General features: G+C 37.1%; 1 protein-coding gene across 1 annotated transcript in view; it reads right to left on the reverse strand.

The window, feature by feature from the left end:
• Positions 1–687: 687 nt before the first annotated feature.
• The window catches only part of ZDHHC15 (zDHHC palmitoyltransferase 15), a 135,010-nt gene continuing 116,547 nt past the window's right edge, over positions 688–19,150 (reverse strand). The window contains exon 12 of the mRNA XM_027095592.1: positions 688–8,863. The gene's annotated coding sequence lies outside the window, so the exon portion shown is untranslated. The remainder of the gene's footprint in view (positions 8,864–19,150) is intronic.

Raw genomic sequence — 19,150 nt, forward strand, 5'->3', positions numbered from 1 at the left:
ATTACAAATAGCTCAATTTCGTCTCTTTTTATGGCTGAGTAATATTCCATTGTATATATGTGCCACATCTTCTTTATCCATTCATCCGATGATGGACACTTAGGTTGTTTCCATCTCTGGGCTATTGTAAATAGAGCTGCAATGAACATTTTTACCATTAATTTTTCTTTCCTTTATTGGTTTTATTTTACTGCTCATTTGAATGGCTGGTAATTATGTATTGAGTGCCAGATACTGTGAATTTTTTCATGTTGGGTGCTAGATATGTTCTTTTCTGTTTCTTTTTCTAATCTTTTGGCCATGCAGCATGTGGGATCTTAGTTTCCTGACCAGGGACCGAACCTGTGTCCCCTGCATTGGAAGTGTGGAGTCTTAACCACTGGACCACCAGGGAAGTTCATTAGATATTTTCATTACTGTTAATTCTTTTTTTAAAATTTATTAATTAATTTATTTGGTTGCATCAGGTCTTAGTTGTGGCAGGCAGGCTCCTTAGTTGCGGCTCATGGGCTCCTTAGTTGTAGCTAGCCAGCTTCTTAGTTACGGCAGGCAGGCTCCTTAGTTGCAGCTCAAGGTCTCCCTAGTTGTGGCTCACCAGCTCCTTAGTTGCAGCATGTGGGCTCCTTAGTTACAGCAGGCGGGCTCCTTAGTTGCGGCTCATGGGCTCCTTAGTTTTGGCTCACCATCTCCTTAGTTGTGACATGCATGTGGAATCTAGTTCCCAGACCAGTGATTGAACCCGGGCCCAGAATCTTAACCACTGCACCACTAGGGAAGTCCTGTAATTCTTGAGTTTTGTTCTGAGACACAGTGAAGTTACTTATGAACAATTTGATTTTCATAAGGCTTGTTCTTAAGCTTTGTTCAGTAGGTCCAGAGCACCCTTTAGTCAAGGCAAAATTTTCCCCATTACTCACTACATAATACCCTTGTGAACACTTATAGCTCTTGGTCCATGAGTTACCAGTTTTTTCCACTCTGGCTGGAGGCAAAATGAACTGTTTCTGGCCCAGAGATTCAGAGATTGTTTCCTGTGTTCCTTTTGGATAGTTCTTGAGGGTCTCCACTTTGAGAACCACTGCCAGGTAGCATAAATTCACACAACATTAAAAGAGATATTTAAACTTTAGGCATGCAATTTGCAAGATCTAATAAATGACAGGAGGGTTGAAAGTAAAAAAAAAAGGCATAATGCTTATAATAGAAAATTCTCCTTAAAAGCCCATTTCTGACATTTAAAAACCAGTGTCAGTGTCACTAAAAATAACACTGACATGAACTAAATATTCCAACAGCTGTCATCTTAAAACTCCTTGAATTTGATGAGAAACATTTGGTCCCCTGTTGTCTGAAGAGAAGACTTTATATAGTACCTGCTGTGTACATAGCCGATCTCTCTGATATCCTTAGCAACAGCCATTCTGCTGCTCATCCAACTGCTCCAAAGCCTTGAGTAATAGGGAGGATTATGGAAATCGCAAATTCTGAAAATATAATAAACTCAGCCATAGACTTTGCATTAATTGGTAGCCTGTAGCCCAGTTTGATAATGCAACACAGTATCACATACAGGTTCACTTATTTGATTTGATGATTCTATAAATATGGGACACAATTTAAAGTAGGAATTCTTAAATAGGATATATGAACATATTTCAGAGTATCTGGAAACCCTCTGAAATTATAAAATTCTCTGTGTGTTCGTGTGTGTGTGTACTTTTCTATGGAGAGTGTCCATGGCTTTCTTTAGATTCTCAAAGGAGTGCATGACCAAAATAAGATTTAGGGTCCCTAGTTTAAGGCAACCTCAAATGAATTCAATTTCCCTCTCTCCCTCTCTTCCTACTAGCCTTCTTTTCTTTCTTGACAATAGGATTCACAAAGGTAATAGCTCATAGCAGTGAGAATTATTATAAAGAAGTAGATTTAAAGCTGGATTGGGTAGCACTAGAAAAACTCCATAAAAAATGCATTGTTTTAGTTATCAACTAGGATTGTAGTGTCTACACCCTATGAAAACAGTCATATAAGGGCAAAGTTGTTTCTGATGACTTTGGTTGAACTGAACTTGTCTAAAACTACCTGTGAGTAAAAAGTAGAAAACTTCCCAAGTTCATGATAAGTGAAAGTATTTAAAAGTAATGTTTATATATAGAGCTCCAGGTAGTTTTGTTACAATAATCAGACAGAGGCAGTGATGGAAATGCAAATCTGAAGTTCTCTGGATCAGTATTAGGCATAGAAGAGGTAAGTTAATTTTACCCACAACAAAATTACAGTTTTAATAGATTGATAATATGTAGGTAGAAAATAGAAGGCTTCAAAGTTTAGGGGAAATCATAATCAAGTGGAAAATAGGTTAAAATGTTAATGTTTCCCATCTTGGCTTGTTTCCCCCAGTATTCCCCCTTAATTTTTTACAACTCACAGAAACCTCAACCCTCAGTACCCAGTAGCCCTGCCACACACACACTTATGATTCAGAAGCCACTTCAGATTTGCATCTGTACTCGTTCCCTCTGAACTACATTACTCTAATAAGTGCCTTCTAATTGTCCAGGGTAATTTATGTTTGGTATGACAGTGGATTGGTAAATATAACTTAATAACAATTTCTGACTAATTGGTATCCCACAATCTTTAATGTTCCAATAGCAAAACTTTTGCTTTCCTTGTACAATGAATTGCATTTTATTTGTCTTGAAATTCTTATATACTACTGCCATATTTATTTTAGAGTTTGCCAATGCCAACTAAAGAATGTTGCTTGCCATCTGGCTCTAGTCACTGGACACTGTAGTCACTGACCTTTAACACACCCTGAAATGAGTTCAGGGTGGAGATCAGGAATGAGGCACTCTGGGAAAAGCTGGCAGAACAGGCCTTCAGATAGATATTTTCAGTAGGAAGTTTTATAAACCCAAATTCTTGCATCTTCTCATACCTAGAAAAGCACTAAAATCATTAATGGAGACAACTGCTTCCCGTGACTAGCAGCAACCTTCTACTGAGATGTGTGCTTAATTGCATATACCCCCTTCACCAAAATCACACATATACTGACCTCCCCCAAACCCCAACCTCTTCAGAGTAGTTCCTCAGAGCTATCTGAGAGGCTGTCTCATGGGCTATAGTCCTTAGCCCCAAATAAAACTGAGCTCACAGCTCTCACATTGTGGGTTTTTTCTTTTTCTTTTTGTCAACACCAACATTGTCAGGATCTGGGTCTAATATTGTGCTAATTTGCAAAGTTGATATAAATACTTCAGTTAAGGTTTATGAGGAAAATTTCTTTTAAAACCATAAACATATTCAAATACTTTTAATAAAAGTTTGCTTAAAATGTACTTTTTACTATCATAAATTTTCCACCCCGTGAAAGTCTAAACAATGAAACATGCTACTGTGTGAGAATGAGTATTTTAACATTCAAAAAGAAACTAATTTTTCAATGTCCCTACATTTGGTGAGAAAATTAATTTGTAAATTTTGTTGTTTATAACATCAAGAAAATACATGTCTATACCTTTACACATTCCTGTATGAACCATTTTACGTATATCTATAAATTAAAGCTTCCTTTTAAACATCTATGTCTTGAATTTCCTTAGTAACCTCTACTCAAATAAGATTCCTGTATAAAGGTCTCCTCTTTTATGCATTTTTAAAATCTAGAATCATCAGCTACCTTTGTTTCTGGTATTTGAATTTTTTACATTGTGTTTGTTATGCAAATTAAAGCTGTTTGTAGCTGATGCATTGGAATAAATGAAATGGGATTTTTCAACTGAGATGTTCTGAGGTCTACCTAGTCTAAGTAAGTACTTTTAAAATAAGCTTAACTGGAATAAAAGACTTCTTTCTGGTTTGTGTTAAGTGTGACCTCTACAGGTTGGGCCTTTCCAAAGTGATTCTCCATTATTATTTAGTCATGGTCAGCAATTTTGTTTCAAACTTCAGCTTTCAGTGCTCTGCATTTTCAATGACTTCTGCCTTCTTGTTGGCTAATTCTGTCTTAAAATGATTTTTTTTTGTGCAAATGAAGCATCTATTGAGGGGAAGCTTATCTGAGGCTTACTGAATAAGGGTGTCTCCAAATGTTTCCCTGAGGGTAAGATATAACTTAGGAGCAAGTGGACCACTGTAATCTTTTCTCAGCATCATTGTATTTTTTTTCAGGTAACATGCATCTGGAGAATAATAAACATAGTCTTCACTGTAAGAAAAAGGAAACCAGAGTTCATATCACCCTTAGACATATACGTTTTCTCTTTCTTTTTACTTATCACAATAACAGAGGGAAAGGCAAAAGATGTGTGAGGCTGAGCAGACTGAACTTAAGTGACATTAAACTAGTCAGCATTCTACCAGAAAGCCATTGCTGCTAATTTCCCAACTAATATCCATGTAGGAACATAAGAAACACTGAGCACAGGAATAGGGGGTGTTTGGAAGATGAGATGTTACAGAAGAGTCTACATACCACATACAAATCAACCTGGGAGTGAATAAACTCCACTATTATACCCATGAAATGAGAAGTATAGAAACTTCCATCAAGGTGGTCTGAAATTTTAGCCTTTGCCAACATTGTTTAACAACTCCATAATATAGAAAAGAAATGACAATTTTATGCATATGCTTTTAATAAAGAACTTAGGAAGATAAAGCTGGTCAGTATTTGTGGGTATTTTTGTAGCAAGACACATGGTTTTAAGAATATTATATACAATTACTTTGAGCAGATTGGTGGAAAAAAGGATTTGTAGCAAATTGGCAACTTGAGCTTAACTGCTGAGGTCTCCAGTGCTTTTCTTTTTCTGGCTCTCCAATGCATTTCATATATTACCACGACCCAGTACAAGCTTTCCTGCTGCATCCCTTTGCTGATTTAGCCAGCAGGATGACAGCCATTATTCCTTAAATGCATCTTATCTTACTGTTTTTTTTCCCCTTTAACACCATTCCCTACTAAGAATCTACTTCCTGATATATTACATTCATGTCTAACTCAATCTGCTGATGGCCATATACGAGGCTGCTACAAAGAATACATTTAATAGTTTTGAACACTGTGTGGGACACAGCCCTAGCCCTTTTGGGGAAGTAAACGGTCATGGGTTGCATGCTATTAGGTGCCATCCATTCATTATTACATTACATAATACCTGCATGCAAAAGACTACTATTTAATATGGTACATTATAGCTCTGGTTAAAGAAATGCAGATGTACCATACCTCATAAACTATTTACTACTGATTGGATGCAACTCATGAATTTTCAAAGAACATGAGACTTGTGGAAAGGTCTAACAATCTTGTCACATGCCTTCTGTGACTCTGATAGAGGCACAGAACATGTCTTTGGCACCAACTGAGTACCTTAGCTACTCTAGGAGCAGAAGTTTTAGAATGTATGAATGGAATATTCACTTGCAGTGACTGTTGGACTTTTTTCTAAGAGGACAGAGACTCATTCCTTTAAACTATTTGCTCCTGATGACCAGGCAGCCTGCTTTGGGGGCACTGTGTGTGTGCACACATGTATAGATATATATGTGTGATGATAGGTGAAAGGGATAGGCTTTGCATGACTGTTACATTCCTATGAATTTGGGCCACATTAAATTTCAGATGCACATTACAATAATGTATATTCAATATTCTTATACTGCTAGGATTGTGCTTAAATATTCATTAATCTCAATGTCTACACTTTGTGCAACTTGGCATAAACATGAGGAAGCACATTCTTTTCTCTGGCAAAGACAATCCTGAGAGTGGGCTCTATGGGTGCCAGAGGACATAATGGCACTGGCTGATGCCACACAGTGTGAAATATATGTGTCACATGGGGCCAGAAGGGGAAAGAGGCACATATTACATTTCTATCACATAGAAAATAAGAATTGTATAAATTGCATACTTTCAGATTTTGGACAAAGTGAGACTCTTCTGAAATGTGGTCCTGCCCCAATTGCTCTCAGTGTTCTAAGCTGCTCCATGGTTATCCCAGTACTGGGAAGCCAAGTCACTCTAACGGTGCACTGGACATGGCAACTGTGAGTTCTGTCCCAGAGAGCTATGTGCTTTTGGAGGGTGCTTCATTTCTTTTGTCCTTAATTTTTAAGGTTGTACCATGGGGAAAATCACTTCTATTCCGCCTCTTTCCAAGGACATTGTTGGAATGAATGGAATATCATTAATAAGGTACTCTAAGTTCTGCAAGAACAAATCATCAATGAGAGCGTGGAAGAAAGAATGGAGCACACTGATTTGTTTAGAAATACTGTTCTGGTTAAACTTTGCATTCCATTCCTGCAATGAAGGATATATAAGAGCACTGGGGAGTTACATAGCACCTTTCACCTGTATGATCCCAACAATGAGTGTCTTTGTTTTGCAGATGGGGAAGATGGGTACCAAAGATTGGGGAATGAGATCCCACGGAGGTTATTGGACATGGCCCCAAGGAAAAGCAAGCAAAGGAGCCAGATCAGGGTATGCTAATTATCAAACAAACCTGTCTGTCTTCCTAATAGTAAACCAATTGGGGTGGTGGTGGTGTCTAGGTACAGAAGTCAATACTCAATGACCTATAACGGGGATAATATCAGAATCTATAAGCTATTGGAATAAAGGTTCAGAGATAGGAATAGGGTTTCTTTATTTCCCTAAGCCCCCAGGTAAAACCCTGATTTATTTGGCCTTTTGAAGACAGTGTAAGTCTGTAAGACATTAAACAATCAACTTTGCATTATAGCTTTCCTGAGCTTTACCCTTCCAGTGCTTTTATGTGGTTCCCTGACACTGTCTTTTATGACCTGATTTCTATGAGTGCTGAGTGCTGGTACACTCTATTCATTAAATAAGTTCTTGATTCCTTCATGACTTTGAATCATAGTTAGCGGCTATTCTGCCTAAACTCTTGGCAGAAGATGATGGATGGGAAAGATTGCTTTGAGGCCTACTGGCTGTGGAGTAAGCAACAGCCCTACCTTTAGGAAAGGTGCATTTCTATATGAATATAAGGCAAGGCTTGTCAAACATAAGACCATGTGGATGATCAAATAAGCTTTCAAGATAAACCCAAACAAGAGAGTGTTTTAAAGGGAAAGAGGAAGGGGAAAAAAAATCTTCCCATCTGAACATACACGATTTCTTCATGAAACCCAGTGTGCATAATCCTCTAGGCTGGTTCTTGGCATCTGAGTTTGAGAAACAGTCCCTGGCCCTAATAGATTTAGTCGTGTCTAGTATCCTCTCAAATGAAATGCTGGCCACAATCACAATCCATTTAATTTATGCTGAAAGTCTTACCGTGACCAAAATTACCTAGAGGATTCAAATGAACATGTCTTTTGTTGCTTTAAGTAGCTGAATTGCTCACATTCACAGCTCTACTGAAATCTGAACACTGAATTGTTTGTGGCAGGCAATTCTTTTTTACTCAAAAAGGTTTTAGGGGGAATAATTTAGCAAAACTAACATCCCTCTAGGAGCTCAATAACTTGACATCAGTACGATGCCTCTAACTCACTGATCTCTGTAAGAGTTGGGACTTCTATTGTTAGCAGCTGGGCACTATGACACTGACTGAGAAATGAAAACCATCAATACTCTTAGGTATTATTATTATAGAGAAGCAGCATTAATGTCCATACTCATTGATTCAGGCACTAGGACTAAAATAAAGGCTTATTATAAATAAATTGGGAAATGGATGTAAACTGCCTTAATGGCTGCACTACTACTGGAACTAAAAAAAAAGCAAAGAAAAGAAAAAAGAGAAAGAGTTGGCATATTACTGTTAGGTTTTTCACTATCTGTACATTAATCCCTGTTGTGAAAAAAAATACCTTTAGTGCTAATCCTTAGGCTAATTTCAACTGTGAAACTTCACCCTTATTAACAGTATTGTAATTAAACCTGAACATCATCCTTAAACCCCTTAACAAAGCCAATGGTCAATAACTTAGGCTTATAGTTTTTCTTTCATCATAAGAGTAATTCATAAAGGCTAAAATAAAGCTAGGTAGCAGAGAAAAGAATAAACGTTATTGGAGAATTTTACCACAGTGTGGCATTAAAAGTCTTTAAAACACCGATCATTATGTTAAATAAAATGGAAATCTGATCTGATCTTCTCTCTTAGCTGTGGTGTTTTCAGGAATATCACACATCTATGACAGAGAACAGGTTTTACATAGTTGTTCAATTCCCAATTTGAGGACCTTGATCACAGTGTTGAATCTCCCTCTTGAATTTTAGGTACCTGATATAGGGAAGGTGTTCACAGCTCAGCAAATATTTAAATTGCTATTTAAAAAAATATGATTGAATAAAAACTTCAGATTTTTTAAGCCTAATTTTTCACAACACCACAGAAGAATTTTGTGTAAATATGCTGCACATATGCATGCTTATAAATGCACATGTGTACAAGCAGCAAGCTAGTCTGATTCCCCTCAATAAAACAAAGACTCTATAGATATGATTAACAGTCTTTCTAGGGAAGTTAAAGACTCCAAGGAAGTCTTTTGAGTTCCCCTTTACCTGACAAGAGTAATGAAAAGAGCCTCTGGAAAGATAAATATGTTACATTTAGGCTTTCACAGATGGGGAGAGGGGAAATGAAGAAAGAAGCAGAGGAAGACTGGCTTGAATTAATTGCTACCAGATTGATGAGTTCAGCTAGTAAATTAAATAACCTGTAAAGTCCTGAAACATCTATCTGCACAGCAAGAATTTGATGGGATGCTTTCAAATTGTGAAGCTTCCAATCTGCCATGGTGACTTATTTTGAAGATTAGAATGGTTCCCAACACTGAACTCTGTAAGCTTCATTGGAGATAGAGGGTCCTGGGAATGAAAAAAAGAAATTCACAAGTGAGCTAAGCTACTGTAAATATCCACATGGTAACGTCCATTGACAATAATATGCAACTGTTATATATTTTTGAAGAGTATGCATCAGCATTGAAAAATATTAAGTGAAAAAAGCAGGATGCAAAATTATATATACAATGTTATACTTATTTTTAACCCAGAATCATTATCTGGAACAAAGACCAATGAAATACACTAAGTTGTTGGAAGTGGTGGATTCATGGGTAATTTATTTTCATTTTCTCTACTTTCTATTTTCCACATTTCCTCTAGTACATATACATAATAATTTGATAATGCAAAAATATTTATTTCTGAAATTCACAAGAAATAACATAAGCTTTGAAATTGGGCAATTCTGAATTTGAATTCTAACTTTGCTATTTGCTATCTCTGTGATTCTGGACAAATTAGTTTCTTCATCTGTAAAACAGGCATAACAAAATCTAACTAAAACGATATAGTAGGTACTCAAGCAGCTATTATTAGTATAAGCTTTCTGGAAAACAATTTGGCCATATATATTAATGGTCTTTTAAAAAGTTCATACCAGTAGTTTTGCTTCTAGGAGCCTATCATAGGAAAATGATTATAAATGAGGAAAAATGTTTAAGTTCAATGATATTATTGGCAACCTTACTCATAATAGTGAAAAACTGAATAAAATCTTAATGTTGGACAGCAGAGAATTGGTTAAATAAACAATAGCACTTTGATGTAATGGGAAATTACTTTCAGCATTAGTGAAAAAAGCAGAATTCGAAACTGAACACAATATGGTCTCAATGTTTAACAAATATATTCATATAAAATATCGATGGAATATAACAAAATGTTAACATGAGTTATCTTCAGGTGGTGGGATTATAGGTGATTTAAATTTTCTTCATAGTTTTTCTCTTTTCTTTTATGTTTAATATACTTTTAAAATTATTTCTAACTTTTCCTTTTGGCCATGCCATGTGGCTTGCGGGATCTTAGTTCCCTGACCAGGGATTGAAAATGGGCTCACGGCAGTGAAAGTGTTGACTCCTAACCACTGGACCTCCAGGGAATTTCTTAAAGTATTCTTTTATTATAAAAGCAATTCATGTTCATCATAGAATAATTGGAAACTATAGAAAGGGATAAAGAAAAAAATGACCTATCATCTCAGAGACTGTTTCCCACGCCCTTCTTCTCATTCATTCATTTGACAAATATTTATTGAATACTTACCATGTGCCAGGCATTGTGCTAGAAGCTGGCACTAAAATGTGAACAAGACATAGTGACTGCTCTCAAGGAGCTTACAATCTAGTTTGGGCAACAGAAAAGTAAGTAGGCTATTACAACACAGAATAAAAGGGCTCTCATAATGTTATGGTGGCACCCAAAAGACATCAGTCAGTGATATACCCGAGTAAATGATGTGGAGGCTGAAACCTAGAGAATAAATACTATATAGCCAGCTGAAGGAGACTGGAATGGAGGAGGTGGGAGGTTGCTGAGGAAGCATCCCAATCATGGGAAGCATCAGTGGCATGTTTGAGGGGCTGAAAGAAGTTGAGGTGTGGCTCAAGTATAGAATGTGGGGATAGAACTGGTGGAGAAGAAGCTTCAGAGTTAAGAATCTGGAGAGGTGAGCAGGGGCTGGATCATAAAAGGTCTTGTAAGCCATGTTAAGGAGTTCAGACTATGCTGAAGCCAACAAAAGAGCCACTACACAGATTTAAGTTTTTCATCATTCTAGCTGCAATATGGAGAATGGACTGGAAGAGGGGCAAGACGGGAATCAGGAAAATCAGTTAAAAAGCTATTGCAGTAACACAGATGACAGACACATGGTTTGGGGTCATGGTAATCAGGCTAGAAAAAGTACACAGCTTCCAGAGATATTTAGGAAGTACAATCAACACACCTCAGTGAAAAATTAGATGTGAGTGGGAGATGAAGGAGAAGGAACAAAACAGGAAATGGATTTTGGGGTGGGTGAAATTGAAAGGCACTTGGTTATTCAGGTCTGGAACTCAGTAAAGAGTTCTGGGCTGGAGATACATATCCAGCAGTTATCAGCATACATATGCCCTTTAGCCAAGAAATGGGTAGATTCCCTAAGGAATGAGTAGATTTATGTGATGGTCAGGAGAAAACCTAGCAAAGTTTGGGAAGACACTGTCTTAAGAAGGAGATGTCTGATGGTAGGGGTGGGGGGAAGAAGGGTGTAGGAAGTTCCAGAGAAGCATGAGAGAAGGATTTTTTAATTTATAATTTAAATGTATTAAAATTAACTTCTGTTTGGTTTACAGTTCTGCGAGCTTTTACACATGGGTGGAATCTTGTAACCACCATCTCAGATACAATGTAGAACTTCCTCAGCCCCCTAAGCCAGGCAACCACCAATCTGTTTTCTCTCTATGTATTTTTGCCTTTTCCAAAATTTCATACAAATGGAATCATATAGCACATAGCCTTTAAAAAATATTTTTGTTTTTTTAAATTGAAGTATAGTTGACTTACAATATTATATTAGTTTCAGGTATACAACATAGTGATTTGATATTTTTATAGATTATGCACCATACAAAGGTTATTACAATATTATTGATGACATTCCCTGTGCTATGAACTGGGATTTTTTCACTTACAATAATGCATTTTAGGTTCATCTATGTTGCTATAAGTATCAATTGTTCATCAAATCAAAAGATTGCTGAGTAGTATACTTTGTTTACTCTTTTTTTTTACATCTTTATTGGAGTATAATTGCTTTACAATGGTGTGTTAGTTTCTGCTTTATAACAAAGTGAATCAGTTATACATATACATATGTTCCCATATCTCTTCCCTCTTGCGTCTCCCTCCCTCCCACCCTCCTTATGCCACCCCTCTAGGTGGTCACAAAGCACCGAGCTGATCTCCCTGTGCTATGTGGCTGCTTCCCACTAGCTATCTATTTTACGTTTGGTAGTTTACTCTTTACCCATTGAAGGACATTTCTTTTGTTTTCCAGGTTTGGGCTAGTATAAATAAAGCTGCTATAACCATTCATATACAGATTTTTGTGTGAACACAAGTTTTCATTTTCTAGGGGAAATATGCAGGAGTAGGATTACTGGGTCATATATGGTAAGTGTATGTTTAACGTTGTAAGAAACTTTATAAGGAACTGTCAAACTGTTTTTCAGAGTACCTGAGCTATTTTGCAACCCCACAAGAAATGTATGAGAATTCCAATTGTTCTGCATCCTTATCAGCACTTGGAATTATCCCTATGTAAAAACAAAATTACCCATTCCAGTATGGGTATAAAGGAATCTCCTTGTGTTTTAATTTGCATTTTCCTAATGGCTAGTGATATTGAGCAGCTTTCCTTCCCCCCGCCTCCTCAATGGATATCTATATTTTATTTATTTATTAAAGTTTTTTTTGTTTTAAAAAAATTTATTTTTTGGCTGCATTGGGTGTTCGTTGCTGTGTGTGGGCTTTCTCTAGTTGCAGCGAGCAGGAGTTACTCTTCGTTGCGGTGCACAGCCTTCTCATTGCGGTGGCTTCTCTTGTTGTGGAGCACAGGCTCTAGGCACGTGGGCTTCAGTAGTTATGATGTACGAACTTCAGTGGTTGTGGCGCACAGGTGTGCGGGCTTTCAGTAGTTGTGGCTCGCAGGCTCTAGAGCACAGGCTCAGTAGTTGTGGTGCAAGGGCTTTGTTGCTCCACGGCATGTGGGATCTTCCTGGACCAGGGCTCAAACCCATGTCCCCTGCATTGACAGGCAGATTCTTAACCATTGCACCACCAGGGAAGTCCCATGGATATCTGTGTTTTAAAAATAACTCCACTGCCATACTACCAATTTTCAAATGTGAATGACTATATTTTAACAAAGACTTTTGGCACTAATTTCATAGACTATTCACAATCAATTTTAATTTATTTTAATTGAAATATACTTGATGTACATTATGTTAGCTTCAAGTGTACTACATGGTGATCTGACATTTGCATACATTATGAAATTATCACCCTGATAAGTCTAGTAACCATCTGTCTCCATAGAAAGTTATTACAATATTATTGAACATATTCGTATTTAAGGCCTTCGTTTATTGATTTTGTGTGGATGATCTGTCTATTGATGTAAGTGGGGTGGTAAATTTCCCTACAATTATTGCATTACTGTCAAGTTCTCCTTTATGTTTGTTAATATTTGCTTTATGTATTTAGGTGCTACTATGTTGATGTCCTTTTTTGTCTCTTGTAACACTCTTACACTTTGTTTTAAAATCTATTTTGTCTGATGCAAGTACTGCTACCCCAGCTTTCTTTTAGCTTCCATTTGCATGGAATACATTTTTCCATCTCCTTACTTTCAGTTTGTGTGTGGCTTTAGATCTGAAGTTGAGTCTCTTGTAGGGAGCATGTGTATGGGTCTTGTTTTTTTTTTCTTTTTTCTTTTGCGGTATGCGGGCCTCTCACTGTTGTGGCCTCTCCCGTTGCGGAGCACAGGCTCCGGACATGCAGGCTCAGCGGCCATGGCTCACGGGCCCAGCTGCTCCGCGGCATGTGGGATCCTCCCAGACCGGGGCACGAACCCGTGTCCCCTGCATCGACAGGCGGACTCTCAACCACTGCGCCACCAGGGAAGCCCATGGGTCTTGCTTTTTAATCCATTCAGCCACTCTATGTCTTTAGATTGGAGCATTTACTCCATCTACATTTAAAGTAATTATTGATAGGTATTACTTATTGCCATTTTGTGAACTGTTTTGGGGTTGGTTTTGTAGCTCTTTTTGTTGTTGTTCCCTTCTTCATTTGCTGTCTTCCCTTATAATTTAATGACTACCTTTAGTGTTTCTCTTTTTTGTGTATGTATCTATTATATGGTTTTGGTTTGTAGTTGTCATGAGGTACATATATGACAACCTCTCTCTACATATGTGATTATTTTAAGTTGATGACCTCTTAAGTTCAAGTGCATTCTAACCATCTTACATTTCTACTCCTCCCCATCCCCAGTGTTTATTGTTTTTGGCATCATATTTTACATCTTTTTGTTTTGTGTATCCCATAACTACTTATTGTGGATATAGATGCTTTTTCTGCTTTTGTCTTTTAACCTTCCTACTAGATTTATAAGTGGTTATTCTACTACCTTTACTGCATGTTTGCCTTTACCAGTGAGATTTTTCTTTTCATAATTTTCATATTTCTAGTTGTGGCCTTTTTTGCTTAGAGAAGTGCCTTTAACATTTCTTGTTAAGCTGGTTTAGTGGTGCTGAACTCTTTTTGCTTTTGCTTTGTAAACTCTTTATCACTTCTTCAAATCTGAATGAGAACTTTGCAGCGTAGAGTAGTTTTGGTTGTAACTTTTTTCCTTTCCTCACTTCCAGTATATTGTGCCAATCCTTTTGGCCTGCAGAGTTTCTGCTGAAAAGTCAGATGATAGCTTTATGGGAGTGCCCTTGTACATAACATGTTGCTTTTCTGTTGCTGCTTTTAAGATTCTCATTTTATTTTAATTTTGCCATTTAGATATAATGTGTCTTGGTGTGCACCTCTTTGTGTTCATCTTGTTTGGGACCCCTCTGTGCTTCCTGAATCTGGATGTCTTTTCCTTTCCCAGATTAGGGAAGTTTTCAGCTATTATTTCTTCAAATAAGTTCTCTAACCCTTTATCTATATCTCTTCTCTTTCTGTGATCCCTATAATGAGAATGTAGTATGCTGATGTTGTCTCAGAGGTCTCTTATACGATCCTCATTTTTTTTAAAGCCCTTTTTTTCTTTTTCTTGTTCAGCTTGGGTGACTTCCACTATGCTGTTTCATCTAGATCTCTGATCCATTCCTCTGTGTCATCTAATCCATTGTTGACTCCTTCTAGTGTTTTTTAATTTCTGTTATTGTATTCTTCAACTGTATTTGACTCTTCTTTACATTTTCTAACCCTTTGTTGAAATTTTCACTGTGTTCATCCTTTCTTCTCTTGAGTTTGTTAAACATCTTTATTATGATTACCTTGAACTCTTTATCATGTAGATTGCTTATCTCCATTTCATTTCATTTAGTTCTTCTTCTGGGGTTTTATCTTGTTCCTTTGTTTGGAATATATTCCTCTGTCACTTCATTTTGCCTAAATTGCTGTTTTTATTTCTATGTATTTGGTAGGTTGGTTATGTTTCCCGATCTTGGAGAAGTGACTTTATGTAGGAGACGTCCTATGGGGCCCAGCAGCATGCTCCCCTCAGGTCACCAGTGCTATATGCTCTAGGGGTGCCCCCATGTGGGCTGCATGTGCCATTCTGTTGTGTCAGGGCTAACTACTGGGGTTGTGTTGGTGGGTAGGTCTTGATCCCAGTCTGGTTGGCTGTGAGGCCATGCCTTGTGCAGTAGCTGTGGGCCCACTGAAGTGTGGGCTAGGCTTCCTACATGGCTGGCTGTGTGGCCCTGACGGGTTTGGAGCTGCTGCCAGCCTGCTGGTAGATGGGGCTGTGTCCCCAGTGCTAACAGGCTGGTAGGAGGATTCCAAAATGGTGCTTGCCAGTGCTGGTATTATCATGATAGAATGAGGTCCCTAATGGCTGCTGCCACTGTCTCCATTCCCCAGGTGAGTAGCAGTTGCCCCCCTGTCTCTCCAGGAGTCTCTCCAAGATCAACAAGTGGGTCTGACCCAGGCTCCTTTCAAACTACTGCCTCTTCCCTGGGACTTGGAACATGTGGGATTTTGCATGTGCCCTTTAAGAGCAGAGTCTGTTTCTTACAGCCTTCCAGCTCTCTCAACCTAAGCCCTGATAGTTTTCAATGTCAGATGTTCTGGGAGCCTGTTTTCCCAGTGCAGGATGCCCAGGCTGGGGAGCCTGACATGGGAGTCAGACCCCTTGCTCCTTGGGGACAATCTCTAGGACTGTGATATTCCTCCCATTTGTGGTTGCTGACCTGGGGGTGTGGATTCTGACTATACTGCATCTCTGCCCCTCCTACCCATCTCATTGTGGTTCCTTCTTTATGTCTTTAGTTGTAGGAAATCTTTTCTGCTAGGTTTCAGGTCTTTCTCATAGATAGCTACTCTGTAAGTAGTTGTAATTCTGGTGTGTCTATCGGAGTAGATAAGTTCAGGGTCTTCCTACTCCGCTATCTTGGCAACCCCATCAAGCATGTTCTTATGTTTATTTCCACTTCTTTGGTGAAGTGTCCATTGAAAACTTTTGCCCATTACTTTATTGTGTTGGTTTCCTTACTTTTGACATTTTAGAGCACTTTACATTTTCTGGATACAAGTCCTTTATCAGATATGTGTTTTGCAAATATTTTCTCCCAGTCAGTGGCTTGTCTTTTTATTCTCTTAACAATGTTCTTCTCAGAGAATACATTTTTAATTTTGTTGAAGTCCAATTTGTAAATTTTTTCTTTTATGTATATTACTTTTGATGTCATATCTAAGAACTATTTGCCTAACTCAAAGTGATAAAGATTTTCTCCTACATTTTCTTCTAAGATTTTTATAGTTTTACATTTTACATTTAGGTCTATGATCCATTTTGAGTTAAGTTTTGCATATGTTGTGAGGTGTAATAGTATAGGTATGTCCAATTATTCTATCACTATTTGTTGAAGACTATTTTCTCCATTGAATTACCATTGTATCTTTGTGTAAAAATCAGTTGAGAATCTTTATATGGGTCTATTTCTGTATTTATTTTTTATTCTGTTCCATTGGCTTATGAGTCTGTCCTTTGGCTAATACCACACTGTCTTGACTACAGTAGCATTATAGTATGTCTTAAAATTGGACAGTTTGAGTCCTTCAGTTATGTATTTTTTTCAGAATTGTTTTGGCTATTCTAGTTCCCTTTTCCATTTAAATTTTAGTGCAAGCTTGTCTATCTCTACAAAATATTTGATTAAAATAAAAAATTTTAATTAGGATTGTATTAAAGTTGTCTATCAATTTAGGAAGTATTGACATCTTACTTATACTGAGTCTTCTGACCCATAAGCATAGTATATATCTCGTTTATTTAGGTCTTCCATGGTTTTTTTCATCAGTGTTTTACAAGTTTCAGCATACAGATATTGTGTATGATTTGTTACATTTATATCTAGTTAGTTAATTTTTTGAAGTTACTGTAAATTGTATTGTGTTTTTGATTTTGGTTTCCCAGTTGTGCATTGCTAGTGTACAGAAACATAATAGATGTTTGTGCATTGATCTTGTATGCTGTGAACTTGATAAACTCACTCATTAGTTCTAGGAGTTTTTGTAGATTCTTTGGATGATCTGTGTGGACAATCATGACATCTGCAAATAGAGATAATTTTACTTCTTCTTTTACAATTAGAGTTACTTTAATCTCCTTTTTTAGCCCTATTTCATGTGTTAGGACTTTCATTATGATATGGGATAGGAGTGATATGAGAGACTATATGAAGTTGTGGTTAATAAAGGAAAAAACTACTGGTAAATAGTGAAGACTTAACAGGCCAGGTAAGGTTGGAGGCCACAAATGTGTAGTCTCAGTTGTGTTATTTCTAATCGCTGCAAACAGTATTTATAATCAGTTGTGTTATTTTTGTAGTGGTTCTCAGCAGGCTGAGTACAGAAATGGAGAAGGCAGACAGCTGGATTGAATCTGGAATTTGGATTTTTGCTGGCTAAAGCAATGGAGTTAGGGAGAAAAAATATTGGCAAGAGAGAGGTTGAAGTATTAAGGCTTGATAGTGAAGGAAGTAACCCATGTAAAAAATTTGCTTTTACTTATATTTTTGGTATAATTCCTTTCAGTGTTTTTCTACACATGTAGATACATTTTAATACTTAAAAGTTTTTAATTAAATTAAAAATGTAATTTTATAATGTTTTCAAGGTCCATCCCATGTTGTAGCATGTATTCTTTTGGTTGCCAAATGACATTCCATTGTATGGATATGCCACATTTTATTTATCTACTCATCAGTAGATGGATATTAGTGATGTTTCCACTTTTTGGCTATTATGAATAATGCTTCTGTGAACATTTATGCAGTAGTTTTTGTTTGGACATATGTTTTCATTTCTCTTGGTTATACCAAGGAGTGGAATTGCTGGGGCATATGGTAATTTTATGTTTAACATATTGAAGGACTTCCAAACTGTTTCCAAAGTGATTGCACCATTCTACACTGCCACCAGAAATGTATGAGGATTCCGATTTCTTTACATCCTCACTAACACTTGTTATCTGTCTTCTGGATTATAGCCATCCTAGTGGAAATTAAATGGTATCTCGTGGTTTTGATTTGTATTCCCTAATAGCTAATGATGTTAAGCATTTTTCATGTGCTTTTTTTTTTTTTTTTTTTTTTTGCGGTACACGGGCCTCTCACTTTTGTGGCCTCTCCCATTGTGGAGCACAGGCTCTGGACGCGCAGGCTCAGCGGCCATGGCTCACAGGCCCAGCCGCTCCGCAGCATGTGGGATCTTCCTGGACCAGGACACGAACCCATGTCCCCTGCATTGGCAGGCGGACTCTCAACCACTGCGCCACCAGGGAAGCCCCTTCATGTGCTTACTGATCATTTGTATATGGAGAAATGTCTATTCCAATCCTTTGCTCATTAAAAAAGTTGTATTATCTTTTCATTTATAGAATTGTAAGAGTTCTTTATATATTCTGCATACAAGCCTCCTAACAAATATTTGATTTACAAATGTTTTCTCTCAAAAGATCACATATCGTATGCTTCAGTGGAATCATGGATTATATTCAATGTCCAGAATAGGCAAATCTATAGAGACAGAAAGTAGATTAGTGGTTTCCTAGGGGTGGGAGTGGACGAATGGGGAGTGACTGTTAATGAGTATGGGGATTCTTTTGGGGGCAATAAAAATGTTCTAAAATTGATTGTGGTGATCGTTGTATGACTCTGTGAATATCCTAAAAACAACTGAATTGTATACTGTAAGTGATCAAATTACATGGTATATGAATTATATCTTAATAAAATTTTAGAATTAAATGCAATCATATAGCTTTTCCACATAATCTTATCAATTATTCTTCAAAATAATTACTTTTAACAGTACATAATAGTTCATCATAATGATTTAATATTTCACTATTCCTCTATTGTTAGATATTTAAGTTTTATTTCCAATTTTCTGATATTATAATAAATTAATGATGAATAGTCATACAGTTCTCTGATTATTTCATTAAAATACATTCCTAAAATGGAGTTATCAGATAAAATTGCATGGGCCATTTAAGGTTTTGATATATGTTATATATTTTGCCCGCAAAAAATT

Source organism: Aethalodelphis obliquidens, unplaced genomic scaffold (assembly GCF_003676395.1).
Source record: "Aethalodelphis obliquidens isolate GAN/ISIS:26980383/991018 unplaced genomic scaffold, ASM367639v1 scaffold92, whole genome shotgun sequence".
NCBI lineage: Eukaryota > Metazoa > Chordata > Mammalia > Artiodactyla > Delphinidae > Aethalodelphis > Aethalodelphis obliquidens.